The sequence below is a fragment of the Myotis brandtii genome, unplaced genomic scaffold (genome assembly GCF_000412655.1).
Source record: "Myotis brandtii unplaced genomic scaffold, ASM41265v1 scaffold1299, whole genome shotgun sequence".
NCBI classification, from domain to species: domain Eukaryota; kingdom Metazoa; phylum Chordata; class Mammalia; order Chiroptera; family Vespertilionidae; genus Myotis; species Myotis brandtii.
Window position 1 is genome coordinate 655,608 of NW_005354591.1, and position 20,840 is coordinate 676,447.

Sequence of the window (20,840 nt, forward strand, 5' to 3'; positions counted from 1 at the left end):
CCCCCCCCCCCCCCCCCGGCCCCTCAGGAAATCAAGGAAAGACCGAGAGCCATGGAGGGAAAGACGGGGTTTGCACAAGCATTTCAGAGCAGAAACCACACCACGGCCAGGTCCCCGGCTGCAGATCCAAGGCAGCTCTGAGCCACCTCAGCTGTAGGGCCAGATGCCAGATGCCCCAGGTGGCCCTGTGATGCCTTCTGAGTCACTGCATTAGTCATGGGTTTTTGTTGTTGTTGCAAGTGATAGAAACTCAACCCAAACTAGTTAAAGCAAAAGAGGAATGTCCCTGGAACACAGGAAACTCCGAAGGGCAGCTGAGCCTGAGGCCTGAAAGCAAGCAGGCTGCCTCCCTTCCCTCTGCATGCCCCTTCCTTTCTTCAGACCGGCTGCTGACCACATGGCAGGAACCTTGGTCTCCACCAGCCTCTGAGCCTGTAGCTTTTGCCACCAGAGAAATAGAACACTTTTTCCAGCTCCAATTGGCAAACATCTCAAGGAGGGGCTCCACCAGGCAGGTCACTGGCGGGTCATGTGCCAGGTCACAGGCCGGTCATGTGCTCACCTCGGTCACGTCGGCTGCAGTGGGGAAGAAAGGCACATGGCTGGGTTCTAGAAGGAGGAAGGGTTCTCCAAAGGAGGTAGGTGGCATTTGCAGAAGGGAGAGGTGCTGGGCTGGTGGCCTGTCAGCTGCTCCCTGCATGCACTGCCTCTTCATCCTTATTTTTCTTTTCCTTTTTTTTGCTTTTTTTACTAGCGGCCTGATGCACGAAGATTTGTGCAAGAATAGGCCTTCCTTTCCCTGGCTGCCAGCACTGCCTTCACTCCGGCCAGAGCCACCTTCCGCCTCTCGCCTTGTAGAGTCAATTTGCATATTCCCTCCTTATTGGCTGTGGGCGCCGCTATCTTTGTCATGAGGTTATGGTCAATTTGCATATTCCATCTTTATTAGATAGGATTTTTTTCAATTACAGTTTACAGTCAACATTATTTTGTATTAGTTTCAGGTGTACAGTGTAGTAGTTAGACAATCACATGCTTTACAAAGTGTTCCCACTGATATTTCCAGTGCCCATCTGGCACCATACATAGTGATGGCAGTATTATTAACTATATTCCTACGCTGTGCTTTACAAGGTATTTTTTCACCCCTCAAAACATGGAACCTCCCCTCTTCCGTGGATCCTGTGTGAACCTCAGGGTTCAGCTTCAGAGCGAGAAGTTGCTGACTCAGCTTCTCTCTCGGATAAAGCTGTGTGTGTGCTGGGCCACTTCGCAGGCCACCTGGCTCCCAGCGGTGGGACAGATGCACACAGACCTTCTCTGAGTGCCACGCATGGCTGAGCCCGGGGGCCATGCGGCTCGCCCCAGGCACCGTCACTGTGCACTCATTTTTCTGATCTTTAAAAACCCCGTGAGGTAGGTCATCGTATAGACGAGGACCGTGCGGCTCCAAAATGTAAAGTAATTTTCCCAATATCAGCAGTGAGTGGCAGAGCCGCTGTTCAACTCAAAAGCAAAGGCCGGGCTACTTGTTGAAGATCACACTGCTTCCCACAGTCACAGCACTTCCAGCACAGGCTTCAGGGCGTGGGCTTCCTCCAACACGCGGCTCAATCATTTCCACCGGGTCCCAGCTCACGCCTGCAGGGACGCCGCTCCCAGGGAAGAAACGGGGATTTCTGATGAGAAAGACTGAGACTGCCAGGGTCAGAAAGTGGGGCAGGGAAACCTCAAACTTGAATTTTTACTTCCATAAAGTAGTTAAGGATAGTCTTTCATTTTTAAAGGTAGACTTTTATTTATTTACTCAGCAAATAACCGTGAGTACTTTCTGAGCTCCAGTTGAAGACACAGCACAACAAATGGCCACGAAGCCATGCAGTTCTTGCATTTGGCCAGCAGAGGGCGCGCCAGCTCTGCAAGGCCGACGACCTCCCGCCTGACACCATCTGAATTGGGAGTGGACAGCGACCCCAGCGGGGCCGCCACAGAGTGCGGGACACAAAGGAGTCCCAGGTGTCCTTACAACTGCTTGGAGCTACAATGAGGGAACACCCAGGGGGGTCTGAGAACAGTCCTGAAGAACAGTCCCGGGAAGATGAGGAATGAAAAAAGGAAGCCCTGGGTAGAACCAACCTGCCCCACAGACAAAAGGGTGAAGAGGACCCAGGACCTGGCAATGACCTCGGGTGCAAAACACAGACCCCTTTGACCACAGCTGAGCCCTGGCAACCAGAGCTGGATCGCGGGACCCCACTTCCTGGCCCGACATCCCTGCCCTCAGTGGGAGGGAAGGCAGGGTTCCTCCACGTAAGGGCTGTATTAGGGTGGAGGGAGCCTACATATCACCATGGACTTGAGAAGGAAGGGCAGGAGCATCCCCGGCCGTGGACAGTCGCCCTGGGAAATTCACCCAGGCTCTGTGCGTGTTGGGCGAGCCAAACTCATGGTTCAGGCGGGCATTGCAGGGCTGGCGTTCTGTCTCCACGTGGGACCACTGCTCACTGCTCCCTGACAAGCTGAGGAAGAAAGAAGAGCAGAACAGTGACCATCCCCCACCTTCTGCATTACACCTGTGCTGGAGATGTCAAAAGGCTGATTAAGAGTGAAACTCGTCCCCCCAAGTGGCCCCTTTTGATTCATCCTCACCTGAGGATATTTTTTCCATTCCTTCTGAGAGAGAGTGGAAAGGAGGAAGGGAGAGGGAGAGAGGAACATTGATGTGAGACAGACACATCGATTGGTTGCCTCTAGCACATGCTCTATCTGGGGCCCGGGATCGAACCTGCATCCCAGGTACGTGCACTTGACCGGGAATTGAACCCACGGCCCTTCAGTGAGCAGGCCAATGCTTTAACCTCTGCTCACCGGCCAGGGCTATCTCCAAATTTAGAAAATCATTATGGTGGGGGTGAGGAATGGTGTTACCATGGCGGGTAAATCCAATGAGGAAGGCCAGCCAGATGAGACGCAAGAAATTAGGCACTGTCATATTAAGCTCCATAAAGTACAGGCCCACATTGTACTTAAGGCGCCAAGAATCGGATCACTCAAAAGCAGCACACTGTATTTAACATTTTTATTTTTAACTCTGCTTTGGTAGTACAAAAGTCATAGAAGTACAAACCAGACAGTTAAAAATACACTTGACACTCAAAAGGGTGAAAATTTTCCTTTACAAATTTTTACATCGAGGTGGCAGCCAACCCACTCATTTACACCAGCAGTCAGTCCATCATCGTTAGTGTTGTGCACGGTCAGTCTGTGCGGACCCCCGTCCCTCACGGGAGGAGGAGAGCACAGGCCTGTAAACATCACTCGCTTTGGGAACACTCACGAGCTCTTGTTAGATCATAGAAACCAGTAAAAAGCTTATGCGTTGAAAATATTGAATGCTTAACTTTTGGCATATTTTGCAGACAGATAAAAACTGCTCAAGTATTAGAAAATCTTTAAAATGTACTGTTGGTATAAATACAATCATCTTAAATATTTTGAGTATTCTCCTGCCTGTTGTATTGCTTACAAAAAGTGCTGTGACCTGAATAAAGTTAAAAAATAATTAAAGCTGAAGAATATCTTACATATTATCCCTCACCATTCTGAGAGTGTATTCTTTAAACAAAAAAATGATGCTTTATTAAAAAAAAAAAAAAGCTAAAACTATTGGTCTAGATCGCACATATTTACACTAATTCACATCCCCAAATTCCTATATTGCTACTTTTTGGACCTCAGTGAAATTTCCTCCACACTGACTTCCTCCAGTCCACTGTGTTGATATATGTATACACGTACGCCTTTTAATCAGTTATCAGTAAAAATTCACATGAAATTGAACCTACCATTCATTTAAAAGGTTAGAAGGTTTAGTCTGATGCCAGAAACAGAATGGAATGAGTATATTTACAGTAAATACTTTAAATACATTTTAATGGAAATCACCTCCTGGGAGTCAAGTGAGAAATGTGCTTTCTCCCTCTGAAACGGAGCAAGCACCCAGCGGCCCTGGGAGCTCTCCCTGGAAGTGGACCCTCCCAGGCTTTGGCCCAGACCTACCGTAAATTTACTCTCTTGGCCTCTGAGTTCTTCCAGGTGTTTCATAAACCCTAAGGCAAAGAAAAAAGCAGGGTTTCCAAGCCCAAAGGGGAAAAACCACCACGACTCTTTGAAATAACGAGCATTAGTTATGAGATGGAACCAGCAATGCACTAAAGAAAACGGCCAGGGGAAAGCGGCCCGTCTGGCATGAGAAGCGGAGATTTTTCCTTTTATTTGGACTTGGGCTGTCAAAACAAGAATTTTTTTGTTTTTGTGACTTTAAACCACTTTCCCCTTTATTGAATAAACTAAGTAAGACTTGTTTAGCTCACGTTAAAATAAAAACAAACACAAAACTTCCCAATATTTTATAAGTGACCTAAGAGCGGCATGATGTAGCGGGAGTCAGCACTGAATTCTCAGTCCCAGTATCCAGCGTCTGACTCCAGGGCCTCTTGGGGATCCATTTCTCAGGACCAACTAGGTTATCTTCAGGGACCTTTCACTACCAGAGCCGTCTTTATCTTCTGCAGCCGTTAAACTGTAAGAGAATCTTCTTACAACCAGTAGTAACATAGAAGTAAGGGTTGGGGGAACAGAAGTACACGTGTGCACATGCACACACACACAATGAGTGCGCGCGCACACACACAGAGCATCAGCTCAGACTGTACACGAATACTTCCACTGTACAGAGTGATCATACTGGAAAAAACTGTGGTGTATACACCATGGGGTGGTAGCAGAAGGCAGTTGGGGAGATAAAAAATGAGCTCTTTTCTTCCCTGGAAATGTGATAATTTTCTCATGAGACTTTTTGAAATCACAACTTGTTTCAACGCCAACTGAATTCTGTCTTCAGCAGAACAACAATATTCCCTTTTTGGCTTTCTTCCATATGCCTGCCGATTCCACGATAGAAATCGTACAAAAGATTAAAAACATTCCTTGGGCACAACTTCGTATCGCGTAAGCTTTCAGTCTCTTAGAACTCTTCAAATAGAGTCATTCCTAAAAGAAAAATCAAGAAAGGTAAAGCTTTGTAGAAGGTAAGCGTAATATCACAGACTAACCTGCCTGAAGATTTCAACACACAGGGAAACTGTAACCCACTCGCCCCTTCCCACCGCATTCCTCCCGACGGCGCACTTCTTCTAGAATTCCGTCTAAAGAAAGGTAAGCACCACCGGTTCAAAAGGACCTCACTGCAAGGTTTTCTAAATGAAGAAAGAGTGGAACTTGAGAGCCACAGTGGACGAAGGGTATCGGTCTGGTCTAAGGTGAGCCTTCTCCCTGAGCCGGGTGCCACTTCCTGGGACCCGGCCCTGTAACTCCTCAGCCACACCTGCCACGTGATCGTGCTCAGCACAGGGAGCCTCGGATTTCAGGCGAGGTGTCTTTCCCAGGCCTCACCACGGAGTTAACTCTGAGTCCCTCTTGAGTACACAGGCCGCTTGGCTGGGATTGCTGGCAAGAAAGAACACAATGATGAACCGTTCAACCCTAGGTCTGCCCTGAACCTCGAGGGCTCTGTAGTGTATTAAGTTCTTCTAAAATAGAAAATAGAAAAAATGGTCCTAAAAGAAAAAGAAGAGAGAATTTTCCCAGTAAAACTTCAAATTAGACCATTGGTAGTCAACTATTTTTATGTCTCCTTTTATCATCTGCTCCCTTAGACCTAGACTTTTTTGCATCAAGGAAAACAAGGTCAAGGGTGAGGGATGTCAGGCCTAGAATATAATGTTTCATCACAGTAAGAGTTTTCATTCCCAAGTAGGACAACTTCCCATTTCTAGTTCTTTGCACAGATTTGACCAACTTTAAGGGGGTGGGTGAGCAAGACCGGGCTGGGCTAGGAACATGGGTCTACGTGAAGCCACACCCCATGACTAGCTGTGGACCTGCAGCACCCCCTCGTGGGGCAATGGGGTCTGACATAGGTGATATAAGTATATGCTTAACACAGAGCCAAGCAGTCAGCACATGCCCCAGGGCGAGTTCTCTGGATCATGGCCACCATCACACTGCCTCTGGGACGGGTTAAAATTGCACTGTACACAGTGTCTTTGAGAGGAGAAGGGAAAAATACGAATTGCTGCTCAACATCCTTATACAAGGAACTAAGCAAATAAAAACGAGGGAGAGGGCAGATAACCTTTTTAAAAGCTCTATTACAAGCTGCTCAGCACTGACTCGCCGTCCTGAGCGCGATCCTGAGCGCTCTCTCTCTCTCTCTCTCTCTCTCTCTTTCTGCAAACACACACGGATTATCAGGCAGCACGTGACCAGCACAGCAGCTCTCAATTTCCAGCTAAATCCCTGTCTGACCAGGATGACACCCCAGGGGAAAGAAGACACCGTGTGCTGTGGCTTATAAAGTTCCAACTGTGGCCTTACGCTGGGGCTGTGTCACATGCATGTCCACAGTGTTAAATTCCTTCTTGTCTCACGCTACAGTTGTGAATATATCCATATTAATAAACAAACACAGGCTTTAAAGTGGCATTTCTTTACCACAGCACATTCCTGTTCAAAGGTGCCTTCCACAGGGTCTCAGAGCAGTCAGAACCATGACTAGGCTGATGTAAACGCGGGGAAGCCAACAGCCGTGGACAGGAGGGAGGACAATCGCTCCACCACCATTGTGCACATTTCCCATCAGGGGACTCCGCCATTTTAACAAGCCGGACCCCTCTTTCTTTTGGTGATTACAGTCTCATATGAGTGAATGCTCAAGCTGGAAGCAATTAAGCACAACTTCCTTATATTGAAAAGACAATGCATAAACCCAAGTGTGACCATTTCCCCCGTGAAGGCTGATGGGCAGAAATGTAGACCCTCAAAGAGTGATCTGCCCATCAGGTGTGTCTCAGTGGTTGAGCGTCAACTTATGAACCAGGCCAGGGTTGATTCCAATCAGGGCACAGCCCGGGCTGCAGGCTCGATCCCCAGTAGGGGGCGTGCAGGAGGCAGCCACATGATGATTCTCTCTCATTATTGATGTTTCTATCTTTCTCTCCCTTTCTCTCTCTGAAATCAATTATATATTTTCTTTCTTTAAAAAAATTTAAAGACTAATCTGGAAAGAATAAAGAGGTCACTTTTTTCTTTAAAGTTGATTGCTTGCTACACAAGTCTAATTATGAAGATAAAGCCATGATTCCACCAAAGTCACATATATAGTAGTCGCCCCTTATCCACAGAGCAATACGTTCCAGGACCCTCAGTGGGTGCCTGAAACCACAGATAGTACTGAACCCTATATACATCTACTATGTTTTTCCCCTATGCACATCCCTATGAGAAAGTTTAATCTGGAAATCAGGCACAGGAAGAGGAGTAAGGTTTACCTGAACACAAGCTCTGCGATACCGTGACAGTCCCTCTGGTAACAGAGTTGACTGCCGAGTGACTAACGGGCAGGGTGCGGAATACGCTGGGCAGAGGGATGATTCACGTCCCGGGCAGAACAGAGCAGGACGGCACGAGATTTCATCACGCTAAGGAGACAGACTCTCACTTTAAAAGTAAAACTTCAGATAAGGGAGAGGGAATTTCTGTGCCTTTTTGATTAAGACTATATTTCCCTTGTGAAAAAGGATTCTCTAGAAAAAAGGATCTGGTCCCTTTAAAAATGACAAACGTGTTTGAAGACTCTAGAAACGTAAGTACTAAGCCCTCGAAGGGCAGGTGTGAAGGAAGGAAAGGACCACCGGGTCCGTAGCCACAGGAGCTGGCATTCGCAGCTGCTCCCTGTGCTGGGCAGGGCCCTGCTAAGCTCCCGGGGAAGCCCCGGGGACTCAGTGACAATCTGTCCAATGACTGCAGGAGTCAATGTCACTGCCATTCTCCTAGGAGGAAACCGAGGCTCACGGGCTCACAGCCTGCCCGAGGCCACACACACTAACGTTACAGTCACCCCACACCAGGCGGCCACACCAGGCACCACGGACTCCCAAGGCGTCTCCGAGATCTGCTGGTGCCCTCCCCTCTCCGCCCCCACCTGTGGGGCAACAGGAAGGAAACCCAGGACCTGGAACCGCCAGCAGGGCCCGCCCTGGGGCATCATCGTGGCTCCACAGCAACAGGTAAATGATGCTAGAAACCTGCACCTACCAGGCACCCCGTTCAAAAGTGCAGCTGTACGGCAGTGAAGAGATACAAGCCTACAGAACCCCTTAGCTGGCTGGAGGATTTGCTAGAACACTTTTAAATAACATAAATGGGGAAAGTTATTTATAGAAACAGCTAAAATTGCAGCAGTAATATTCACGCTCAAGTCCTATAGCTACAGGATGTGATCTCTCACCAGTAACCTGTCACCTGCAAGATCGAACTCCTCAGTGCCAGGCTCTGGTCAGCACTGTGGTTACGTGCTGGCCGTTTCTCGTGGAAAGCACTGACCATGGGACAGCAGGCTCTCCCCGCAGTGCTGCCTGCACGGACCATCACTTTGCCAGATGGAGAGCAATAGGAGATACCAGAAGGCACAGTGGGTGTCTACAGTCCTTTCAATCTTGCTCTGCTCTAAACTTTGCGGTAAATTTTATAAATTTATATTCATACCTCTGTAGTTTAGTAAAGGCTCCATGTTTACTTATTTATTTTTTTAAATATATTTTTATTGATTTCAGAGAGGAAGGGAAAGGGGAAAAAAGATAGAAACATCAATGATGAGAGAGAATCATTGATTGGCTGCCTCCTACATATTCCCACACTGGGAATCGAGCCCACAACCCAGATGTGCCCTGACCGGGAATCGAACCTTGACCTCCTGGTTCATAGGTTGATGCTCAACCACTGAACCACACCGGCCAGGCTCCATGTTTATTTCGAAAATACAATAGATCCATGCTAACCTAGGTTAACATGTTAAGTGCCCAGCCTGTTTTGTCTTCCGGACGAAAAGTATAGTGTCAGTCACCAGTGACTGACGTGGGGCTTAACGTGTTAATCCGTGCAGTCTCTTTAAGTCGGCGCTCTCAGAATGATGAGTAGCACATACTTTAGAACTGGCTCAAACATTAAAAACTGCAGATTCTGCAGGTTGCAGAATCGGTTATATCACAATGCTAGTGTTAACGTTCCTCTTCCCCAACAGAAAAGCAAAAGGTGATCTCATTTCGGTTTATGTTTATTTATTAGTAAGGTAGGGCATTTTTCATGGTTAATGAACATTGCATCTTCTGTGTATTGTAAGGATTCTGCACTTAATTCCAACGTGTGTGTGTGTGTGTGTGAGAGAGAGAGAGAGAGAGAGAGAGAGAGAGAGAGAGACTGGGAGTGGAGGGGGGACACACAGGAAAATTCCAACCCTCCAGTCACATGGTTACCTAGGGGCTTTACGAAGTGACCTCAGTAACACAACAAGACTTCTTTGGCCTTCACCACTTAAAAATATCAAGGTTTTCCTTAGCTCTGTGCCAGGACTGGGTATGAAGACCAAATACATATTCTTATTATAAATCACATCACAGACTGCCACATCACAGCTCCTACTTCAGTAAGGAGTTTAATAATTAAAACTTGAGTTTTTTAAAATATCAATAGTTAGCACCTTTTTATATATGTGGGTCAATCCAGGAAAAATAAAATGTTTGTAGGTATTTCTTTCCATTTTAAATGGAGATAGCTTTTTAAAGTAGTATACGGATGCCCGGCCGCATGGCTCAGTGTGTTGGAGTATCGTCCCATGCACTGAAAGGTCGCAGGTTCCATTCCCAGTCAGGGCACATACCCAGGCTGCGGGTTCTATCCCCGGTTGGGGTGCATATGGGAGTCAATGGGTCAATGTTTCCCTCTCCCTCTCCCTTCCTCTCTAAAATCAATAAAAATACATCTTTGGGCGAGGATTAAGAAAAAAAAAAGGAAACAGCATAGCGATAAAATGTATATCCCTGCAAATTATATTGCCTTCTTCACTGAGTAATGCCGGTGAGATGCTGCACTCCGATAGCTTGGAGTTTCCGACGTTAGATTTGGATCTCACTAGGGAGCCTAAAGGTTGCTCTTTACTGAGTCAGGTCCTCACAGCAACTTAAATGTGTTCAGATTTAGCAAAAATGGGTTGCCCAAGTGACAGTAAGTGAACACTGTGACTTACCAGCCCTGCGACAGTGAGAGTCAGAGCACTTTGTTCCAAGTAAAATGTGATTGACATGAAAAATGGTGCTGTATCTGGGAAAACAAGGATTCGCCTAGGAAATATTTAAATGCAGTTCTGCAGTATTAGTCTCAACACAACTATGATTCAATGCCCTTCATTCCTGGTCAAGGGCACATACCTGGGTTGCAGGCTCAATCCCAGGCCCCAGTTGGGGCGTATGCGGGAGGCAATGTCTCTCTCTCCATAGATACAGGTAGAAAAGCTTATTATTCTGAATAGTACCAGGCCTTGCTAACGAGGAACGCAAACAAGTTAGACATTAGCTTGTGAGCTTGAGTTCCGCTGACCGGCCATCAGAGCCTCTAATTGAGCATCAAATGAAGAGCCTACACCTCATAGGTTATGTCCAACTGGCCTCTCTGAGTCACAGAAAAATTAAGAAATATTTTTAAAATTAATTTTTATACGGTTATTTGCTAAGTGTATAGTAGGGATTGATATAATACAGTAGTAACATCTAGCATTTGCCTACTTAGCACTGAGTGCCAAGCACAGCATCCCTAAGAGGTGGGCGATATCATCATCATCCCACTTTCCAGATGGAGAAGCTGAGGCACAAGAGGCTGAGTTATTGTCCGGAATTACACAGCTGAAACGTGACTGGGGCACAGAGAGCCTGTCCCATGGAGGCACTACAGCAAGCATGTCAAACTCGAGGCCCACGGGCCGCATGCTCTCCTGGAGAAAGCGGGTACTGCTCTTTAGTTAAACTACTTAATGTGAGTAAAGATCAAAGCCTCAAGTTACAAATTAATAACAATAAAGACCCTGTTTGTAGCTATTAATTCCCTCTTCTTTCTCGTCCTGGGCAAAACTGTCCCCGAGAGCATTTCATTCTCTGCCTCCCTGGAGCCCCTCAGGTCCGCCTCTGGGTCCTCCTGGAGAACGCAGGTACTGCTCTTTAGTTAAACTACTTAATGTGAGTAAAGATCAAAGCCTCAAGTTACAAATTAATAACAATAAAGACCCTGTTTGTAGCTATTAATTCCCTCTTCTTTCTCGTCCTGGGCAAAACTGTCCCCGAGAGCATTTCATTCTCTGCCTCCCTGGAGCCCCTCAGGTCCGCCTCTGGGTCCCGCAAAGTCTCCGCGAGTGCCCAGCTCTGCAGTCCCTATGGTGAAAAGGGCAGAGGCCATGGCCCCTCTTTCTTAAGTTGTGGTCAAATGACAGGGCCCCTGAGGGAGAAGAGAAAAGCTCCCTGAGGGGCCAGGGGGTCAATCTCTGGTCAGCAACAGGGAGGGCCCGCAGCAGCCCCTGTGGGAGGTGTGTGTGGAGAGAAGATGGCTGGCTCTGGTGGCAATTCAAAACAAAACAAAAGGCTCTGGTTCCCATGTTGTCTCAGTTCTGGGAATGCTGACAAATATGTTTTAGTCTCTTCTGTGCACAGAACAAGGCTGTGGAAGAATAACTTAGAATATCATAGCAATGACAGCAAAGTATGTTTTTAGGTCCACCCAAAACTGCATTAAGTGTTTTGGAGCTATTTCCAACAACAAGGAACAAACAGGGCACAGAACTTTTCAAATGCATCCAGCATTCACTCTTCATAACTCAAGCACTGGGGGAGGAGTACAAATCCAACAGTCATCAGTTCCAACCAAAAGGGGAAGTGCATCCACACACACATGCTGTACAAGCATGTGTACGTGCTCAGAGTAACCCTGGAAGGATACCAAAGACGCCAACATCTGCAAGCCCCTCTTGGAAAGGGGCCTGGGAGTGATATGTGTGCAGGGGGAAAGGGGTGGAGAATGGGTGAAGGCTTACATTTTTTAAGACTTTCAATTATTGTGTGCATGTTCAACATCCAACACTTTGGAGGCAGTGAAGGGACTAAACCACCAGGGAGGCCCAGTCCAGGCTCTGGAATTAATGATCAGCATGACTTTGTTTTTTTGTTTGTTTGTTTTTTTCTTTTTTAATTTTTTTATTGCTTAAAGTATTGCAAAGGGTATTACATATGTGTCCTTTTTTTCCCTGCCCTTGACAATCCCCTGGCCTCCCCTACCCCCCAGTGTCTTATGTCCATTGGTTATGCTTATATGCATGCATACAAGTCCTTCGGTTGATCTCTTCACACTTACAAAGTTTTTAACATGCTCATTTAATTACACTTACAAAGGCAGCTTTGTACAAGAAATGTCATTTTCTAAAATAAAATCTATCTAGAATACAAATGTATAATACATCAACATTTGCCAAGTAAAACATCCACACTTACAAAGTTTTTAACATGCTCATTTAATTACACTTACAAAGGCAGCTTTGTACGACAAATGTCATTTTCTAAAATAAAATCTATCTAGAATACAAATGTATAATACATCAACATTTGCCAAGTAAAACATCCACACTTACAAAGTTTTTAACATGCTCATTTAATTACACTTACAAAGGCAGCTTTGTACAAGAAATGTCATTTTCTAAAATAAAATCTATCTAGAATACAAATGTATAATACATCAACATTTGCCAAGTAAAACATCCACACTTACAAAGTTTTTAACATGCTCATTTAATTACACTTACAAAGGCAGCTTTGTACAAGAAATGTCATTTTCTAAAATAAAATCTATCTAGAATACAAATGTATAATACATCAACATTTGCCAAGTAAAACATCCACACTTACAAAGTTTTTAACATGCTCATTTAATTACACTTACAAAGGCAGCTTTGTACAAGAAATGTCATTTTCTAAAATAAAATCTATCTAGAATACAAATGTATAATACATCAACATTTGCCAAGTAAAACATCCACACTTACAAAGTTTTTAACATGCTCATTTAATTACACTTACAAAGGCAGCTTTGTACAAGAAATGTCATTTTCTAAAATAAAATCTATCTAGAATACAAATGTATAATACATCAACATTTGCCAAGTAAAACATCCACACTTACAAAGTTTTTAACATGCTCATTTAATTACACTTACAAAGGCAGCTTTGTACAAGAAATGTCATTTTCTAAAATAAAATCTATCTAGAATACAAATGTATAATACATCAACATTTGCCAAGTAAAACATCCACACTTACAAAGTTTTTAACATGCTCATTTAATTACACTTACAAAGGCAGCTTTGTACAAGAAATGTCATTTTCTAAAATAAAATCTATCTAGAATACAAATGTATAATACATCAACATTTGCCAAGTAAAACATCCACACTTACAAAGTTTTTAACATGCTCATTTAATTACACTTACAAAGGCAGCTTTGTACAAGAAATGTCATTTTCTAAAATAAAATCTATCTAGAATACAAATGTATAATACATCAACATTTGCCAAGTAAAACATCCACACTTACAAAGTTTTTAACATGCTCATTTAATTACACTTACAAAGGCAGCTTTGTACAAGAAATGTCATTTTCTAAAATAAAATCTATCTAGAATACAAATGTATAATACATCAACATTTGCCAAGTAAAACATCCACACTTACAAAGTTTTTAACATGCTCATTTAATTACACTTACAAAGGCAGCTTTGTACAAGAAATGTCATTTTCTAAAATAAAATCTATCTAGAATACAAATGTATAATACATCAACATTTGCCAAGTAAAACATCCACACTTACAAAGTTTTTAACATGCTCATTTAATTACACTTACAAAGGCAGCTTTGTACAAGAAATGTCATTTTCTAAAATAAAATCTATCTAGAATACAAATGTATAATACATCAACATTTGCCAAGTAAAACATCCACACTTACAAAGTTTTTAACATGCTCATTTAATTACACTTACAAAGGCAGCTTTGTACAAGAAATGTCATTTTCTAAAATAAAATCTATCTAGAATACAAATGTATAATACATCAACATTTGCCAAGTAAAACATCCACACTTACAAAGTTTTTAACATGCTCATTTAATTACACTTACAAAGGCAGCTTTGTACAAGAAATGTCATTTTCTAAAATAAAATCTATCTAGAATACAAATGTATAATACATCAACATTTGCCAAGTAAAACATCCACACTTACAAAGTTTTTAACATGCTCATTTAATTACACTTACAAAGGCAGCTTTGTACAAGAAATGTCATTTTCTAAAATAAAATCTATCTAGAATACAAATGTATAATACATCAACATTTGCCAAGTAAAACATCCACACTTACAAAGTTTTTAACATGCTCATTTAATTACACTTACAAAGGCAGCTTTGTACAAGAAATGTCATTTTCTAAAATAAAATCTATCTAGAATACAAATGTATAATACATCAACATTTGCCAAGTAAAACATCCACACTTACAAAGTTTTTAACATGCTCATTTAATTACACTTACAAAGGCAGCTTTGTACAAGAAATGTCATTTTCTAAAATAAAATCTATCTAGAATACAAATGTATAATACATCAACATTTGCCAAGTAAAACATCCACACTTACAAAGTTTTTAACATGCTCATTTAATTACACTTACAAAGGCAGCTTTGTACAAGAAATGTCATTTTCTAAAATAAAATCTATCTAGAATACAAATGTATAATACATCAACATTTGCCAAGTAAAACATCCACACTTACAAAGTTTTTAACATGCTCATTTAATTACACTTACAAAGGCAGCTTTGTACAAGAAATGTCATTTTCTAAAATAAAATCTATCTAGAATACAAATGTATAATACATCAACATTTGCCAAGTAAAACATCCACACTTACAAAGTTTTTAACATGCTCATTTAATTACACTTACAAAGGCAGCTTTGTACAAGAAATGTCATTTTCTAAAATAAAATCTATCTAGAATACAAATGTATAATACATCAACATTTGCCAAGTAAAACATCCACACTTACAAAGTTTTTAACATGCTCATTTAATTACACTTACAAAGGCAGCTTTGTACAAGAAATGTCATTTTCTAAAATAAAATCTATCTAGAATACAAATGTATAATACATCAACATTTGCCAAGTAAAACATCCACACTTACAAAGTTTTTAACATGCTCATTTAATTACACTTACAAAGGCAGCTTTGTACAAGAAATGTCATTTTCTAAAATAAAATCTATCTAGAATACAAATGTATAATACATCAACATTTGCCAAGTAAAACATCCACACTTACAAAGTTTTTAACATGCTCATTTAATTACACTTACAAAGGCAGCTTTGTACAAGAAATGTCATTTTCTAAAATAAAATCTATCTAGAATACAAATGTATAATACATCAACATTTGCCAAGTAAAACATCCACACTTACAAAGTTTTTAACATGCTCATTTAATTACACTTACAAAGGCAGCTTTGTACAAGAAATGTCATTTTCTAAAATAAAATCTATCTAGAATACAAATGTATAATACATCAACATTTGCCAAGTAAAACATCCACACTTACAAAGTTTTTAACATGCTCATTTAATTACACTTACAAAGGCAGCTTTGTACAAGAAATGTCATTTTCTAAAATAAAATCTATCTAGAATACAAATGTATAATACATCAACATTTGCCAAGTAAAACATCCACACTTACAAAGTTTTTAACATGCTCATTTAATTACACTTACAATTAGAGGAGCAAGTGAAGGCACCAAAGGTCAAGAGAGCTGACCTTGTGATTGGCCACCATGCTCAGGGAGCTGCAGCAGAGCGGCCCAGGTGCAGAGCAGCCCAGGTGCAGAGCCACCCAGGTGCAGACCGCCCAGATGCAGAGCGGCCCAGGTGCAGCCCGCCCAGGTGCAGAGCCGCCCAGGTGCAGAGCAGCCCAGGTGCAGAGCGGCCCAGGTGCAGACTGCCCAGGTGCAGCAGAGCGGTCCAGGTGCAGAGCCACCCAGGTGCAGAGCGGCCCAGGTGCAGCCCGCCCAGGTGCAGACTGCCCAGGTGCAGAGCCGCCCAGGTGCAGACCGCCCAGGGGCAGAGCGGCCCAGGTGCAGAGCCGCCCAGGTGCAGAGCCGCCCAGGTGCAGAGCTTCCCAGTCCTCGGGACCACCCTCTGATCTTTATAATGACAGGAACAGAAGTCACCAAACTTTTCCATTGCCTTGTAACTAATTCTCATTCCACCTCCAGGAAGAGAGGGATGGTTATTTCCAAGGCCCTCTTAACACAAGCAAGACAGTGGCCCAAATCCTAACGAACTTGCCGAATTTCTATTCTGAGATGTCATAAGAGTCCAGAGCTCTCATGTTCATAAGAAAAAAAGGGGGGGATTCACAGAACCTACAGCTGATGCTTGAGGAAGCAGTTAATAACTAAGGCACCAAGAATGAGATGAAAAGTATTGATAATAGTGAATATTTAGTAAATACTAATGCTAAGGACTGATTTAAGAACTCTCCACATACATTATGACATTTAAATCCAACATCAAACCCATTTTAAAAATGAAGAGCCTGAGGCTTGGAGAGGTTAATTTGTTTAAAATCATTGGTAGTTAGTAGCAGTTAAAGTTAAATCTAAGCATGGATTAAGAAGTGCAAATTGAAGAAAAAAAAAAAAAAGAAGTGCAAATTGGTTGTTACAAAATAATCATGGGGATGTAAAGTACAGCATAAGGAATATAGTCAATAATGTAATAACTAGGCATGGTGCGGGATTTATTGGGGGGAATCACTAAGTTATATAATATCTGATCACTGGGGTGTACCTGAAACTAATATAATAATGTATGTCAACAGTAATTAAAAATAAAAAAATGATTTAAAATAATAACAAAAATATCTCAGCAAAAATGTCTAAACCTAAGAAGCTTAAAACTCAGCTTTTAATCACTAAAATTTACTTAAATTAGAATATAAGAATTTCAATATGATTTAAAATAAAGAGATGTCTACTATTATAACTTTTTTGTTAAAAAAAATACTATCTAAACTTTCAAAATCAATGTTTGCAGTAAGATCCTACCATAAAATGGGAAAAAAGAGTATAAACTTCAAAAATGTGCAATACAGAATGCTTATGACAGTGTCATTTTTTCTATAAAGTCAATTTCAGCACATGCTTATATGTCTAAATATTGTTGTTTTTAAATTCTCACCCAAGGACATGTTTTTATTTTTATTATTTTAAGAAAGGAAGGAAGAGGGAGAGAGAGGGAAACATCAATTGGTTGCCTACTGTACCTGCCCTTACAGGGGATCGAACAGGCAACTTAGGTATGTGCCCTGACGGGGAATCGAACCTGCGATGCTTCGGTGGCACGGGACAACACTCAACCAATGGAGCCACCCGGCCAGGGCACGACAGTGTCACCATTAAGAAGTGGAGACCAGTGATAACGAAGACCAGGCAGGGGCGTCTGCAGCCTGAAAGCAATTCGATTTATGCAACTTCGAAGAACAAAAGCGTATTCTTCTAAGAAGAAATCAAAACACATTTTCTGTGGAAAAAAGAAACCACTCTAACGGCATTGCCAAAATAAACCAGGCAGGGGCAAGTCCGATCTCTGCTGCACAGGCCAAGGAGACCGGGCGGAAAGAATCAACTGATTTTGTTTTTTAAGAAGAGAAGGAAAGAGAGAGAAATCCTGCCCCAGTCTTGATAACGTTCTGTTTAGAATAATAAGTCTGGTTTCTAGTACCAGCCACCTAATTAAAAAAAAAAATAAAATAAAGAAACCTAACCAATGAATAGACATATTTTGAATATTTGAATCAATTCTACACTAAAACAGGCACAACAGTAAAATGATTTGGCCAAAAATTCAAATTGAAACAAAAACATTTTTCAGGGAAAAGAAAATCTCTAAACACTGTATTAAATTGCACAAAAAACACGTAATCCTCCTGTCTTATTGTATTAGTCATAGTTTAGAGCACATCTTTCAATTCAGTCCAGAGCCAGAGGTTTGGGCCCAGGAGGAAAAGTTTCAGGATCTTGCCTCTTGGAAAATGAAGTTGTTAAATATGCTAAACACTCTTTCTGGGGATGAGAAATATAAAATCCAGCAAGAAAACTTTCAATGAACACATACATGTTTTTAAAGGTCAGTGAATGTTCCCTGCGCTCCTTGTTTAGAGTCCACTCCCTGCTGGGTCCTCAGACACGGTCACTCACCAGGTCCCAGCCCCAGCAGACCCCACCCACAGGACCTGCTGCCCGAACCCAGCTGAGCCGGGAAGTATAGGCCTCCAGGCCAGGCTGCCTGGGTTGGACTCTAAACTCCCCAGATGCTTGCTGGGAACTCTTATTCCATGAATCATGAGCATTCATAGTATTCTCTCTACTTTTGAGTTTGTGTGAAAACTTCCATAACAAAATGTTAATTTTAATTTCAAAATGAATTACCAGTGGAGGGTTAGGAAAACGCATTCCCTTCTTGAATCATTCCTGAGCCGATTTGGACGGTGCAACACAATATGACTAAGGTCTACTGAGAGCCAACTGCATGCCAGACACTCTGTTGGCACTTGCCTTAGTCAGTAAATGTAATATCCTATTCACATCAAGGGAGCAGGGAACAGGCAGTCAAGTAGTTTCCTAGTGGGTAAGCGAGGACGTGAGCATCTGTCTTCTGATCAGATTCAATGCTCTCTCACAAAATCCTGTGGATGGTTATGTGCTTTGCAGGGAACATCACATTTAAACCAGTTAAATGAGGCCAGGATGTCAGATGATTAGATCCAATTCCTATAGTCAGGTACATGTGGACTAAGAAAACCAGCTGAGCAATCCTAATTCTTTTAATCTCCCTAAATCTCCAGGTCCTCTCTCCAGGCAGCAGGCCAGGCACCCTGACAAGGCTCTAATCAGGCTGAGCCTCGCGCCCTGCCTGAAGGCGAGCCTGCCTTCTTCCGCATGGTCTGCTCTGTCTCTCCACACACTGTCATTTGCAGACGCACTAAACCCAAGCTCACTTTACAGCTAAGCGGCTGGGCCTTCCTCACCCAGACTTGCATGGCCAGATGCTTCTCTTCCCGGCCAGATGCTTCTCTTCCCGGCCAGATGCTTCTCTTCCCGGCCAGATGCTTCTCTTCCCAGCCAGACGTGCCCCCACGACTAACCAGAATGCTTCTCTAATTTACCAGTCACTTAGGATTCCAATCCCAACACCTAAGGTCCCATCTACCGTCTGCTGTCTGTCCAATAAAACTGTCTGCAATGCTGGACATGTTCTGTCTGCACTGCCCAATATGGCACACCCTAATTTTTTTCCAAATAGTTTTTATTGATTTTAGAGAGAGGGGAAGGGAGAGAGAGAAACATCGATGTGAGAGAGAAACTTTTAATTTCTCGCACTAGAAAGCCTATGCCTACAGAATTCAGGAGTGCATTCTTCCAGAGTACTCCCAGGCCATGCCCAAGCCCTCGGACCTGGGAGATTATCAAAAGCCACTTCTTCCCGAAACTCAGGAACACCGACCAGAAGTGCAGGAACAAATACTAATCAGCGGCACTGACTGAGATTTCCATGCGCCGGGCCCTGGGCCTCAAGTTATTTCACGGAAATCTCACTGCCACCCTCAGAGCAGGTAACACTATTTCTATTTTCCAGTGAAGAAAGTGAGGCATGAAAAGCCAAAGAACCAAACCCTGGCAGGGTAGCTCAGCAGGTTAGAACGTCGCCCCAGTATGCCAAGGTTATGGGTTGGACACCTGCTCAGGACACATACAAGAGACAACCAGTGAATACATGAACAAGTGGAACAATAAATCGATGTCTCTCTTTCTCTCTCTCTAAAATCAATCAATCAATAAATAAATAAATTATTTTTTAAAAGCCCAAGCACCTTGCCCAGGTCCCGGTGCTGGTGAGTGGCAAATTGGGATCTGAGCCTGGCCGCCTGATCCGGGGCTCAGGTACCACCTTGCTCTTTCCCAGGGCCTTCAGAGACCCCGGCAGCCCACTGCCCACGCCCGCCCTCCCCTCCCTTTGCCTTCATGTCCAGGCTCTCATCAGAGCTCTGGACCACGATCACTCTCGAGTCCCTTTTACATATAATAAGAAACATGAAAAGGATGAATGCTATTCAAGCCAGAACAGAAAGAAAGGAGTAAGATAAAAGCTAAGCCAGTATCAAATTAATAGGGGCTTCTTTTTTTTTAAAGCAATAATGTATCTTCCAAAATTAAAACTGCCAAACAAGAAGTTTTTACTTTTGCTTTGAAATTGCTTTGAAATATTTGGTGGAAAGAGTAATATCCCTATTGGGAGTGTTTTTAAATGATGGTACATTGAAGAAAACTGGGTTCCAATTCAATTAATGGAAGAAGCTTGCTCTAGCCTTTTACAAACCACGGTTTACCTAGACATGATGACAAGGTTACATTTCATTTGGCCTGCATGGTTTTTTAAAAGAAATTTAATATGCTGCTAATGTTTAAAAACCTGCGGTGATTTCACATTTAAAAAGCCTAGACTTCCACTTTTTTTTTTGCGTAATATCTAGCAACATTAAGTGACTTCTGGCAATGGAAACCGATAAATGGCTTATGTGATTTCTGGTTTGCCACAATCCCCACCACTCCACATTGCCTCTTTATCATGTAGGCCAAGCTCCAGGAGGCACCCAAGTTTGGGGCCTCATTATAGGAAGCTAAGGACACAAGTGATCACATTCAGTCCTCTCCAGTCTGACCAGTTGCAGGAAAGCATTGTCATTTCCCTGCCAAGTCATTTCTATTCTCCCCCACACCTTGGAGAGGCTCCCAGTACCCCA

The 20,840-nt window shown here is 42.9% G+C and overlaps 1 protein-coding gene across 2 annotated transcripts in view; it reads right to left on the reverse strand.

Moving 5' to 3' along the window:
• Positions 1–1,773: 1,773 nt before the first annotated feature.
• RELL1 (RELT-like 1) overlaps positions 1,774–20,840 on the reverse strand; it is a 35,714-nt gene continuing 16,647 nt past the window's right edge. The window contains exon 8 of one of the 2 annotated variants that reach the window (XM_014534380.1): positions 1,774–2,519. The gene's annotated coding sequence lies outside the window, so the exon portion shown is untranslated. Of the gene's footprint in view, positions 2,520–3,064; positions 5,053–20,840 lie in introns of those variants that run through there. The other variant, XM_014534379.1, reaches the window with a different exon arrangement.